The following is a 13,938-nucleotide window of genomic DNA, read 5'->3' on the forward strand; positions in this document are numbered from 1 at the left end:
ATAATGTTACCAATAAATGTCCATTGAATTCCCTCTTGAAAAACCAATAATAAATAATAAATAAATAATATAATAAATATATAAACATATAATATATAATAATATAATATAATAAATATATAAATAAATATAATAAATAAATAGTAAATAAAGGGACTTTATTATCTTCTGAAGAAAAAAAATTAAGGAAGTTTTTCTTCATATTGTATTGAAACCCTCTTGAACCAGTTTAATTGAATTCAACAACCATTTATTATGGGTCTACTAGGTGTAATAGAATAGACAAGCAAGGATAGAGTGCCAAACCTGTAATCAGGAAGACATTTTCCTGAGTTCAGATCTGGCCTCAGACACTTACTAGCTATGTGACCCTGGGCAATTCACATCATCCTGTTTGCCTCTGTTTCCACACCTGTAAAATGAGCAGGAGAAGGAAATGGGTTTCCTATCTATAAAACGAACAAAAGAAGGAAATAGCAAACTACTTTAGTATCTCTGCCAAGAAAACCCCACACTAGGTACAAGGCATTGTACTGGACTCTGGAGATATAAAGACAAAAGACTCTCTGCTCTCTAGGTCCTTACTTAGTCCAAAAATAAATCAAATTCCTCTTACATAAGATTTGTGGTCAAATATTGAAGGTAGCTTTCCTATTTACTGCCCCCCCCCAAGACTTCTCTTCTAAACATCCCAGAACCTGTAGTAAACTGGTCATCAAATACCATGGTTTGTGGTTCCTTCATGTTCCTGCAGATCACTGCCTCAACTTTTCCTCCAGCTTTTTTTTTTTTAATAACCCTCACCTTCTGTCTTAGAATCACTACTGTGTATTGGTTCTAGGGCAGAAGAGTGGTAAGGGCTAGGCAATGGGGGTTAAGTCACTTGCCCAGGGTCACCCAGCTAGGGAATGTCTGAGGCCAGATTTGAACCCAGGAACCTCCTGTCTCTAGGTTTGGCTCTCAATCCACTGAGCCACCCAGCTGCCCCCCAGCTTTTTGATATCCCTTCTAAAACATGGCATCCAGAAGATGCTAGGCTACCCTAGATTTGGTCTGACCAAGTGAGAGTGAAGTAGGATTATAACCTCCCTCCATCTGTATGTTATACTTCTAATAATGCAGCCCCAGGCTGAATTAATGTTTATTGACTTACACTGTTTGTAGTCACCTAAAACCCTTAAGTCTTTTCTTCACAAATTCCTACATATATATCTATATCTCTCTTGTCTTTTACTTGTCCAATTTCTTTAAAAAATCCAAACTGTAAGAATTGACATTCAGCACACAGTAAAATGTACTCCTTATTAGCTTTGGCCCATGCTTCTAGTTTGAAGAGATCTTTTTGGATCCCATTTCAAATGCAAGAATGGTTAACCAATCATTTCCAAACCCACATAACCACTCTATCCTAGCTCACATATCTCCATCTTGTCAACAAGGATGGCTGGAATGATTTTTTCAAATGCTTTCCAGGCTCCACTCTGATGCCACCTCCTCTAAGAATCTTGCTCTGATTCCCTCAACTAGAAGTGTTATCTTCCTTCTCAAATGGCTCATAAAAATTTGTTTGTTTCTCATATATGCATTTATCATGTTGTAATTTGTATTATAGCTTCTCACCCCTACTAGAGAATATGCCTTTATTTTCTTTTTTAAACCTTACTTTCATACTAAGTATTGGTGCCAAGGCAGAAGAGCAGTAAGGGCTAGGCAGTTGGGATTAAGTGTCTTTGCCCAGGGTCACACAGCTAGGAAGTGTCTGAGGCCAGATTTGGATCCAAGACCTGCAATCCCCAGACCTCGCTCTCAATCCACTGAGCTACTTGCATCTATGTAGTTCTACAGGGAAGAGTTTTTGGTAAAAGTAGAGGGTGGAGAAGGAAGGAGTCACAGAGGAGATGATTTAAACTTATTATATAACTATAGCCTTGCTTCTTATTACCTGTGGGATCTTAATACCTCTGGGTCTCATTTAATTTCTCTGAATCTGGAGGGAAGAGGATGAAAGAATCTTTGTGTAGGGGAGTGACAGGGAGAAAGATTTTGGGAGCAGGATACAGGATCTTGGAAAGTCCTGGGGAGAAAGAAAAAGAAAGAAGAAAGAACAAAAGGAAGAAAAAAAGGAAGAAAGAAAAGAAAATCCTGAGGACAGAGGAGTGAAGTCTGAGAAGGTTTATAGTGCTCTTAAAACAATAAGTACCGAGTTTGGACCGAAGACACATGTGATACCCAGAGGAATCACGCATCACCATTGGGAGGAGTGGGGGGGGGAGGAAAAGAAAATGATCTTTGTTTCAAATGAATAATGTTTGAAAATGACCAAATAAAATAATGTTTAAAAAAATAGATACCTCATGAAAATGAACCACAGACTGATATCAAGTGAAGATTACTGGATCTGGAAGCAGGAGATCTAGGTTTGAATCTTTTTTTTAAACAAAAAACTTAAATAACTTAACATTCATTTAAAAATTTGTAAGTTCCAAATTCTCTTCTCCCTTTCCCTTTCCCCCATTGAAAGGCAAGCAATATAATACCTATTATATATGTGAAGTCATTAAAAACATATTTCTATACCTAGGTTTGAATCTTGAGGAACTTGGACAAGTTGCTTCTCTAATTTCCTACTCTATAAAATGGAGATAGCAACACCTGTAGCACTTACCTTGGTGTTATAATAGAAATAGTATATTGGAGTAGCCCTATGAGAGCTATAGAGAAATGCTGGCTATTAGTTCTGAGTCATGATTTGCTGCCAGAGGATGCCTCCAGCACTTTTTGGGACAGAGTAGCAATATATTTTATCTTTGCCTTTAGGAAAGAAACCTAAGAATCTTAGATATGGAGTCAGAGGCATATGGGTTCAAATGCCATCTCTATGGATAGCTGTATGACTTTGCTTTTCTCTTAATGTATCTCCTTTCTGTAAAAGGAGATGGCTGGATTTGATGCTTCCCCCCTCCCCCCAGCTTCTTCCAGCTCTAAATACATGATTCTAGAGTAAGAGGGAGGGCACTTGATGTTTCTGATGTTTCTTGAAGACATAGAGAAAGCGGTACAGCATTATGTCAGGAGGAATAGAAGGTGAGCCACAAGTCAAAGAATTTTCTGTTACTGAGATGGAAAAGACACCACACCCAGCAACTTCAGTATCTCTTACTCTGCTAATCAGGAAATCTGGAAAGATTCTTAAGATCCTAGGATTTAGGTCAGGAAGGGATCTTAGAAACCATCTAAAGTGAAGTAGAATGTAAGCTCCTTGAGAGAAGGGACTATTTAGTTTTTATCCTTGGACCGCCAGCTCCTAGAAAACTGTTAGGCAAAGAGTGATTAATAAATATTACATACCTATAATAAATACTAATAAATAAGATTAAACCCCTCCTTCCATATTATAGAGGTAGAAACAGGTCCAGAAAGGGGAAGAACCTTGTCCTAACTCACATCATAACTAGGCAAAAAGTGAAGTTTGGATATGGTCAGTTTTTTGTTGTATGTTTTAAATAATCTTTACTTTCTCTCTAAGAAACAACTCTAAGACAGAAGGGTAAGGGAGAGGCAGTCAGAGTTAAATAACTTGCCAAAGGTCATACAGCTAGGCAGTGTCTGAGAACCCAGGTCCTCCTGATTCCAACCCTGGTGCTCTATCCATTGGGCAACCTAGCTGCCCCCACCATTATGTGGTCATCCTTTGAAGTAGGGGCATAAAATCAAGATGAGCTCTCATTCTGTGTTTAATTTCTTTTCTACAACCCAATTCCAGTTGCCTCATCTATAAGGTCCAGGGAGGAATCACTCCTTGTACCAACTGGTGGCTCTGTAAACTCCCTTCTCCTAATTCATTCTGAGGTCTTCTTACAAATTATCTTGGAAAATAGAATGAAGCTGTGGTAGAGGGAATGGGAATACTCCATTGATTACCTCTCCCCAGGATTAGAAATACTGCACCAGGAGACACACTGCACCAAGCTATCCCAGGCTCATGACACAGAATGTAGCAAAATAGTGAATTTTCTCCCAGTTAGAGAGGCAAGGGGATCCATGAAAGAGCAAAGTGCCTGGAGTTGGATATACCAGAATCCTGGTTCTGCTGCTATCCAGAGGTGATCCGGGGCAATTGGTATTTCTTGAGGCTTTAATTTTCATTGGAGTAATGACCTCTGAGGTCTCTTTCACTTCCAAATCTATGATCCTTTATTAGGATTCTCCATTTTTAAAAAAATTTTGCAGGTCCTATTGACACCACCACACAGGAATGTGTTGGAGCTAGCCAGCTGGTGGTTAAATCTTTGGTGTGAGGATTTACACATTGGAAAGAGGAAAATGCTACATGTTAAGGCTCCATTTATTGTTCTGTTGATTGTCTAGGCTCCAGAAAGTGATGGAGAAAATGCTAATAATGCAGAGTAAATTTCAAAGTCTAGGGCACCTTTCCACACATCCCATCTCCAGATCCATTTAAACTTTACCAGTTCACTATCTGCCAGCCACCATGGTTCTCTATCACCAAATGACCCTGTCAATTCCCCTCACCATCTGTGTGTTCTTCCCCCTGCCCTTGGGCCCTGACTCCTTCTTTTGATGCTTATTCACATTTCTGAATCAATTTATAGCTTGCACCCTGCTTTTCTCACAACAGATTAGTGATCCAAGTAGTAACAGTACCCACTTTACAGATGGACAAACTACTGCCCCACAAAGTCAAATGGCTAGTTAAATGGCCAAGTCAAGATTTGAACGCAGGTGGGCAGAATCAGTGGTCACCCTTTTAGCCACCCCTGTTCTTCAGGCAGAAGCTATTGTTTTAGCACTTCCTGTAACTAAAACAAAGGCAGAATTTCCCATTTGAAGAAAGAAGAGTTGTTTCGGGTCCAGAAGCTAGGGTAGTGGGCAGAGAAGGAAGGCACCTCTCTTTCTCCGTTCATCCCAGCCAGCCATGCCCCGTCTACCCTGGGCTTAGGTAGAGGGGGAGCCTGAGAAAAGCCAGGCCTGGGGGAGGAGAAGAGGGGAGGAGCACACAGATGCCGCCTCCTTTTCCTCCGTCGCCACCCCCAACCTCCCTCCCACCCCCACCCCCACCAGACCATAGCCCCCATGGCGGGCGAGGAGCAGGAGGAATCAATCAGGGTAATGAAGCCACAGCCTGCCATGCACCGCGGGGGCACCGAGGAGCCGGGGACGGTGCCAACTCTGCCAGACGGTTTGGAAGAGCTGGCCCGGGCTCGGGCTCCGGCGGCGGCGGCGGCGGCGGCAGCAGCAGCAGCAGCAGCAGCAGCAGCAGCAGCAGTAGCAGCAGTAACGGCGGCAGCAGCAGCGGAAGCCAAGCCGGCACTCGCTGGTGGCGGCGATGCTGATTGTGAATACCTTGATGGGCCCCCTAGCAACTGCACCTTGACAACACTGAGGCTCCAAAGGAGATGATCTTAAAGCTGCAGGACGTGCTTTCTTTGCTTTTCCTACCCCCGCCCCCACCTCCCACTACCACCACCCACAGCGGAAAGGGACGCTGGTGCCGAGGGCGGTGGGGCACGGACCTCGTGGGAGCACAGATAAGCCTGCTGTTTGCCTCCTGGAGTTCAGCCCAGTGGCCCGGCACGGGGCTGGGTGAGGCTAACTGGCCGCCAGCCCGTATTTCAGTTCATACACGGGGTCAAGAGTCTCAGGCGCATCTGAGGGGTGTGACGAGCTGGGCTCTATCGCCTCATCAGACCCGAGGAGAAGCAACAAGAGACTTGGGGCCTCAGACTTAAGAAGGGACCTTCGGCTCCAGATGATTCGGATGGGTAGGAAAGGGTTCCGGGGAGGCAGAAGCAGCCCCTGGACCAAAGTGAGATCTGACTTCTCCAACCTCCTCAACCAACGTCATCTTTGGCAGGACTGTGATGTAGGAGTAATAACTCTTATTGTTTAATGTGTCTGCCACTGAATTAGCTGTGTGGTCTTGAGCAAGTCACTTGGCTCCCCTGTAAATAGATCTCTAGTGATTAGGTGGTGAAGGATAAAGTGCCGGTTTTGAAGTCAGAAAGACTTATCTTCCCAAGCTCAAATCTGGCCACTGATACAAATTAGCTGGGGTGACCTTGGGCAAGTCACTTAACCCAGTTTGCCTTGGTTCCTAGTCTGTAAAATGAACAGAAGAAGGAAATGGCAAAGCAGCCCAGTATCTCTTCCAAGAAAACTCCAATGGGGCCACAAAAGTCAGACACGACTGAAAAAAACGAACAAAGTTTACAAATCATACAACCAAAACCATGTGAGGCAGGAAATGTAAACATCATCACAGTGTTTTAGAGATGAAAGAATCAAGGTCTGGAGAGGATAGTTCACTTGCCCAGAATCAGGAAGCTAGCCACAGAATCTAGATTCCAACCCAGGCCTTTGGGGCAGCTAGGTAGCACAGTGGATGGAGTACCAGGACTGGAGTCAGGAGGACCTGCCTTCAAATCTGGCCTCAAACTTTTCCTAGCTCTATGGCCCTGGGCAAGTCACATAACCCTTACTGCCTAGCCCTTGCTGCTTTTCTGTCTTAAAAATTATATTAAGCAGAGCAGCAAGGTAGCTAGTGGATTGAGAACCAGTCTGGGTTTAAATCTGATCTCAGTCACTTCCTAGCTGCATGGCCCTGGGCAAGTCATTTAACTCCCTTTGCCTAGCTATCATTTCCACTCTTCTGCCTTGGAACCAATACTTAGTATTGATTCTAAGACAGAAGTTATGGGTTTAAAATTTTGATACTAAAACAGAAGGTAAAAATTCTTTTAAAAGGGGGAAAAAACACAATCCAGGCGTCCTAACTTTAAATACAGTACGCTTTCCTTAATGCCAGGGGTTAGCAAACTATGCCAAAGCTTTTGGTTAAGAATGACTTTTACATTTTTAAATACTTGTACAAAAATAGGTGGCAGGTCAAATTAAGACCAGGGGTCATAGTTATTGGACTTCTGCTCTATGGTATACAGAAGGGATGGATAAGAGGACTTCTGGAGGTCTCCTGCAGCTTTGTGCCTTGATATTCCTCATCCAGGGTCCCAACATGGCACTGTACTTTCCAGGCTTCAATAGTTAATAAGAGGATGTGTTATTTAGGTATCTTCCAGACTTCAAGGATAGAAGAGTGGGGGTAGAAGGAGGCAATGCTGTCAAGTGGTGTTATGGATCTACCGATTTAGGGAAAGAAGGAGGGAAAGAAGCTGTTTTGTTTTGTTTCTCCCACTTCTAGCATCACCTCACTGTGATAGTTATCTTTGTACCCCCTTTCCTCCAGGTTTCTCCATGAACTAGCAGTTAAGTTCTTTAGAAATTCCCTAAGAGCTTTAAAAGAATGCTGACCCTTTGACCCAGCCAAACCACTGTTGGATTTGTACCCCAAAGAGATAAGGGAAAAGACCTGTACAAAAATATTCATAGCTGTGCTCTTTGTGGTAGCAAAAAAATTGGAAAATGAGGGGGTGTCCATTGATTGGGGAATGGCTGAAAAAATTGTGGTATATGTTGGTGACAGAGTACTATTGTGCTCAAAGGAATAATGAACTAGAGGAATTCCATGTGAACTGGAACAACCTCCAGGAAGTGATGCAGAGAGAAAGGAGCAGAACCAGGAGAACATTGTACACAGAGACTGATACACTGTGGTACAATCGAATGTAATGGACTTCTCCATTAGTGGCGGTGTAATGTCCCTGAACAACTTGGAGGGATCTAGGAGAAAGAACACTATCCACATTCAGGGGAAAAACTGTGGGAGGAGAAACACAGAAGAAAAACATATGATTGATCATGTAGTTTGATGGGGACATGATTAGGGTTTTGATGTTAAAGGATCTCTCTACTGCAGATATGAATAACATGGAAATAGGTTTTGAACAATGATTCATATATAATCCAGTGGAATTGCATGTCAGCCCCAGGAGGGGGGAAAGAGGGAAGGGGGAATCGTGAATCATGTAACCATGGAAAAATATTCTAAACAAAAAAAAGGAAAAAAATAAAGAAAGAAATTCCTAAGAGGAAGGCAGCTAGGTGACTCAGTAGACTGAGAGCCAGTCCGAGACGGGAGGTCCTGGTTTCAATCTGACCTCAGACACTTCCCAGCTGTGTGACCCTGGGCAAGTCACTTAACCCCCATCACCTAGCCCTAAACTGCTCTTCTGCTTTGGAACCAATACATAGTATTGATTCTAAGACAGAAGGTAAGGGTTTAAAAAAAATTCCCTAAGGAAACTAGCTTGGGAGCCTGGTTCTGGGAGATACTGACTTCTCTGGCTTCTCCCCAGTATATGTGTCCAGTATTTCAGAAAGCCTGGCTCACAGCCTCATTCAAAAAAGTGCCAACACTATTGACTCCACCTAAAGAAAAGCTGATTTGCATACTGTTTGCAAATTGTTAATTAAATGTGAAAGGCCGCTGTTCCCCCAGATCTTCCCCCTCCATCTCTCAGTGTTTCCTCAAGCCCATGCACCTCTGTCCCAAGTGCCTATCCCATCTCCCTAGGGTCTGCTTGGCCCTGCCTCTCTTTCCTGGGTATTCCCTTAGGTTTAGCTTCTCTCCTTTCAATAATCCTCTCACCTCCTTTTCCCTTCTCTCTAGTGCCCCCTAGTCCCTACTGTGCCCAATGAAGCCTTTTTTCCAATGGGTTTTGCGGCCATACATGGCTTGCTCCTTTGGTCTAGAATTATAGGAAGATACACATGCCCACATGAGTTTGGGCACATGTGTACGTAGACGTGTACACATGGCCAGAGTCAAGTATTCGTGCACAAACATTCTCAAACCATTATACATACATGTAATCAAAAAAATGAAGAAATGCTCCTAGGTGAGTCCATGTTGCCCACCACCCTGGCTTGCATCTAGATAGTTGACACACCTTTGTGCCCTAGCCAGGTCTTTTTCAGGTGGGCTTCCACATGGCCTGTTCCCCAGGGTCCATCAGCTGCCCAGTCCCCTCTCTAGGAAAGGCAGGGCACATCAGGATCTACTCTGGCACCTGACACGGTAGGGTAGCACCTAAGCTCCTAGTTGTATTATTATTATAATAATAGCTAATATTTCTGTAGTACTTACTACGTGCCTGGCACTAAACGCTAAGTGTTTTACAATTATAAGCATCAGACCTGAGATTACTGTGATTCCCTGAGCAAACTTGCAACTAGTGTAACTCCTGGTGTTTGTCCTATCTTGGGATTAAAGAATTCTGCCAGCAGTTCTGGAAGGCAATATTAGTGTGGGAAGGAGGTAACCTTTTGGACTTGACCAGCTCCAGGTTCCAGCTAGGCATGGAGAGGGGCTATTCTTTCTGCTCTATCCTCCTACCACTAAGAATCATCTGAGTGGGAGTCGTTGGAGGGGGAGGAGAATGAGGGGTGTCTGGGGGATCTGGCCAGCAAGTGCCAGCTGCACGCCCCAGGCCTGCCCCAAGCCTCTTGGCTGGCAGCCACGCCAACCCCCAGAGGAACTGGCTTATTCTTTGAGGGAGGGGCAAGGTGGGAGGGAGGTCAGAGGGGCATTTCCTGGCATGGCAGCCCATAAGGTAAAGAGGTCACCAATGAAGGGTCTTAGAAACCTCTGCCTCAGAGGGAGAGAGGGATAGGGTTCAGGGTGGGTAGCACAATGCCCCACACATAGTAGGGATCAAACTCATGTTTCTAAGTGAGGAGAATACCGATTCTGCCCATGCATAGGGATTCATGTGCTCATGTGTGCCTACATTTGTGTCTTAGCTTCTAAACCATCTCTCCTGCCTTCTTTAGGAGATTCTCTTCTTCCTCCGGGAAGACAGAAAGGGTGTGTGTATATAGGAGGAAGGCAGGGAGAGGAGGGAGGAAGGAGGCCACTAGTGGATTTGGCAGCAAAGACCTTTGGCAGTTGGACCACCAGCCTCCAGGTCCCTCTTTAGGGTTGGATATTATAACAGTGGATCCCTTACCCCCAATAGACCCCTTCTCCCCTTCGCTGGGAGGATGGGATCCTAGATGTTGTACTAGACCAGTAGACTACATCTCTGCCTGTCCTCCAACCCTTTCCCCCCATAACAGATTCCCTCTCTCCCTTAATGGGTCCTTCCTCCCTCATTGCCCTCTTAATTCTTCCAGAGCCTCAAATTCCTGCTAGGGTCCTCCCTGCCCACAGGAGACATGAAAGGAGGGAGCTGAAAGGAGAAGAGGCTTGAGGGGTGTAGGGTTGCTGGGGGTGGGAAGGGCAGGGTCAGATATTGTTCAGCTTTTGCCCAAGTCCCGCTGGAGCATGGCTGCTCATTTGAAATTCCGATTTAAAGCCGAGCAAGCAAGCGGCTCTTTAAATTTCTGCATTAGCATGCCGCCCGGATGCCAGGCCAAGATGTTGGGATGGATTTGGCAGGAACGCCTCCAACAGTGGCAGGCGGTGGTGTTTGCCAGCAATAAAACAACGAATGAATAAAAGAAGGCTCGATTGGCAGTGACTAAGGCCCAGGTAGCTTGGTGAGCTAAGGGGGGGGCACTAATATGTGCTGACACATATATGACACATATGTGCAGGGAGGGCTTCTGTCTCTGCCTCTGCTTGACTCCTGTTTGCTCACCATCTAATCTAGGCCTGCAGTGGAATGTGGGGTGAGGGCACCGGTTGGCGTGGGGCCCCTTCCCCTTGGTTTCTCCCCTCCCCCCTCAGGGGGTGATCTTCCTTCTTGGAGGGGACAGATGCTGCTTTTGATGAGGACATGGAGACTTGGCTAATGTCCTAAGCTGCCCCACTTCATTAGGGACCCGGGAACAGGTGGGGTCACAGGGAGAGCAACACTCTGTCCATCCCCCCTCCCCCTGCCCACCGCAGCAGCTTCCAAACACATAGCTCCAGTATGGAAGGGACTCGAGGGGAGGGTGGTGGTGGTGACTGGAGGGGAGTGGCAAAACCTTCACCAACCAGCCTCCTTACCCAGCAGCGTCCATCCTCCCTTGGCCCCCTGAACCCGACTGATGGGGGCAGATTTTGTGCGCTACAGCTAGGATTCAGAAGGCTGAGAGAGGCAAAGAACAGGGAGAAGTAGTGAGGTTGGCTGGAGAGAGGAAAAAAGGATCATTGAGAAGACAAGGAAAGAGTCTAATCCATCCCATCCCCATCCACCTAATGGCACCCCCTGCTTTTCCTTTCTTCTCTTCTTCCTCCTCATACAGATAGACCAATCTTAATTGAAGGGTTTCTGGGTACATGGGTGGACAGAGCTCAGACTACAGGAGCAGGAAAGGCCTTGGCAAGGCTAGCTATCAAACTCTTGTACTTGCCTCTTTATTGATTCTTCATATTCCTTTTGGCTTTCCTTCTGCCACTCCTGCCACCCAGATTGCCATTCAGTTCTCATCTCCCCAGACATATCCAAGGCAACAGAGACAACTTAAAAGGTGGGGTTTGAGGTGAAGATCATGGAGGGATTCCAGGGTTGCCCCAAAAGAGTACTTGCTCCATCCATAAGAAATTAAATTATTTGAGTGCTGAGGGAGGGGAATTGATTAGTTAACATTAAAGACTGTATCCAGACTGAGGTAACTGAGGTTGGTGGGTCTCAGAATGTGTTCTCAGTGTATTTAGGGTGTAAGGAAGAGAGACAGACAGACAGACAGAGAAGAGGAGAAGAGAGGAGAGGAGAGGAGAGAGAGAGAAAAAGAGAAATGAGAGGAGAGAGAAAAAAGAGAGAGAGGAGAGGAGACAGAGAGAGAAACAGAGAGAGACAGAGGGAGAGGAGAGACAGAGACAGAGAGAGAGAGAGAGAAACAGAGAGACAAAGAGAGACACAGAGAGAGAAACAGAGAGAGAGAGAGAGAGAGAGAGAGAGAGAGAGAGAGAGAGAGAGAGAGAGAGAGAGAGAGAGGAGAGGAGAGGAGAGGCAAGACAGACAGAGAGAGAGAGAGACAGAGAGAGAAAGAATGAGAACCAGATTTCCCCCAGTGGGCAATGGAACTTCTGCCCAGGGGCCTTTGGAAGAAATTTATCTTGTTTTTTCCTAGGAAAATGACAGACTCTCCATATCCTACCCTGGTGGCCTAGCATCAAAGGTCTATGCCCAGCCTGTTTTAGGTCAGACATGCCCTGAGGGGCAGGAGAGTGTTGGTGGGGTTTAGGTCAGAAAAACATCTCTTGCCTTCACATTGCAGGACTGTTCCTGAAATCGATTATCCTCCAAAATCAGGGAAAGATAGGACAGAAAAGGTATAGTCACTGCTCTGAACTCTTCTCCACCCTCAGACCCCAGGTTTAGGTCCCCAGCGTGGGGGCCCTGCAGGAGGTGAGGTGAAGCTCTTGCCTCTTGCTGCCTCTCTGCATTAGTCACGAGGCATTGGGCACCACTGTCTCCTAACCTAGTTCCTGGCCCTGCAGGAGCTCCCGTCCCTGCCTGAGTGTGGCACTGTCTCCAACTGGGGCCTAGTCCAGTCCAGGCCCTCACCAATGGAAGGTCGGTCCTCCCCGTCTCTGGCTGCTGGCTAGTGTGGAGAGCTGGATTTGAAAGCTGCTTCTAGGTAGTAGGTCCCATGCGGATTTTAGTACCTTGGGTGGGGAGAGGGAGAAGCAGGAAGATGGAGGGGAGCCTTCCCCACCCCAGGCGGCAAGGAGCCCAGAGCTTGTTCCATCACAGACACCCCATCTGTCTCCCACAGAAGGCCCAGATTGGGGGAGGGGGTCAGACAGAGGAGGGGCATGGGGAGGTATACACAGCTCTATCGCCTTTGAGTGAATATAATAGTAATGTCGCTGGGAGAAGAGAAGAACTTGGTGGGGAATGGGATGTCTGTTTGTTTCAGGTAAAGGTGAGGGGCCACATATCTCAGCCAAAGTTAGAAATCAAAGGCTAACAACCAGGATTTCAGAAGACCAATGATGAAGCATGTTATCTCAGAGAGAGGCAGAATGGGTGCAGAATGAGACATATTTTGGGGCTATGGTTTGACTATCCATGCTCATTATAAGGGTTTTGTTTTCTTCTCATTTTTTCCATTGGAAGAGGGAGGTGGTCGAGAGATAAAATAGATTTTTGTTCATTGAAAAAATGAATTATATTTTGTAAAAATTAAAAGTCAGGTGGTTCAATGGATGGAGAGCTAGGAGAGCTGGAGATAGGAGGTCCTGGATATGTCCTATGGCCTTGGATATGTCCTAGCTGTGTGACTCTAGGCAAGCCACTTAACCCTGTTTTCCTAGTCCTTACTGTTCTGCTTTGGAGCCAATATTTAATATTGATTGCAAGGGTTTAAAAAAAAAGTTAAAAGTGGAGGAAGAAGCAATAGAGGGCATTACTGGGACCCTGCTCTTACTGAGCAACAGTGTGCTTGATTTTTGTTTCTATTTGAACCCTTCAACTCCTATACAATCCCTTCCTTTCTGCCAGCAATTCCAATATACATTTGGCAGGTATCAAAGGAAGGTTCTAAGAATGACTGAGCTCAGGTCAGGGCCAGATTATTGTGACTCTATCTCCCCTAAGATTCTGTCCTTGTTCATCAATTTTAGTCACCTCCTCCAAGCCGGCCCCTAGGGAAGGGGTTCTTAACCCAGCCCCAAAGGGTTCATGAATAGATTTCAGAGCACATGAACTTGGATGGGAAAAAATTACATCTTTATTTCAATATAATTGGTTTTCTTTGTAACATTTTTAACTCTTATTTTCTGTCTTAGTATCAACTCTAAGATAGAAGGGCAAAGGCTAGGCAAATGAGGTTAGGTGACTTGACCAAGGTCACAGAGTTAGAAAGTGTCTAAGGCCAGATTTGAACCCAGGTCCTCCCATCTCCAGACCAGGTACCCTAAACACTATGCTACCTACCTGTCCCAGCAGCACCTTTTATGATACCACATAACACAATAAAATGAATGCCCAACAACTAGGGAATTGTCAAACAAATTGTGGTATATGAATGTGATGTAATACTGTGCCTTAAGAAACAGTGTAGAATGGCAGCAGTGTGGGGAAG

The sequence above is a fragment of the Monodelphis domestica genome, chromosome 2 (genome assembly GCF_027887165.1).
Source record: "Monodelphis domestica isolate mMonDom1 chromosome 2, mMonDom1.pri, whole genome shotgun sequence".
NCBI classification, from domain to species: Eukaryota; Metazoa; Chordata; class Mammalia; order Didelphimorphia; family Didelphidae; genus Monodelphis; species Monodelphis domestica.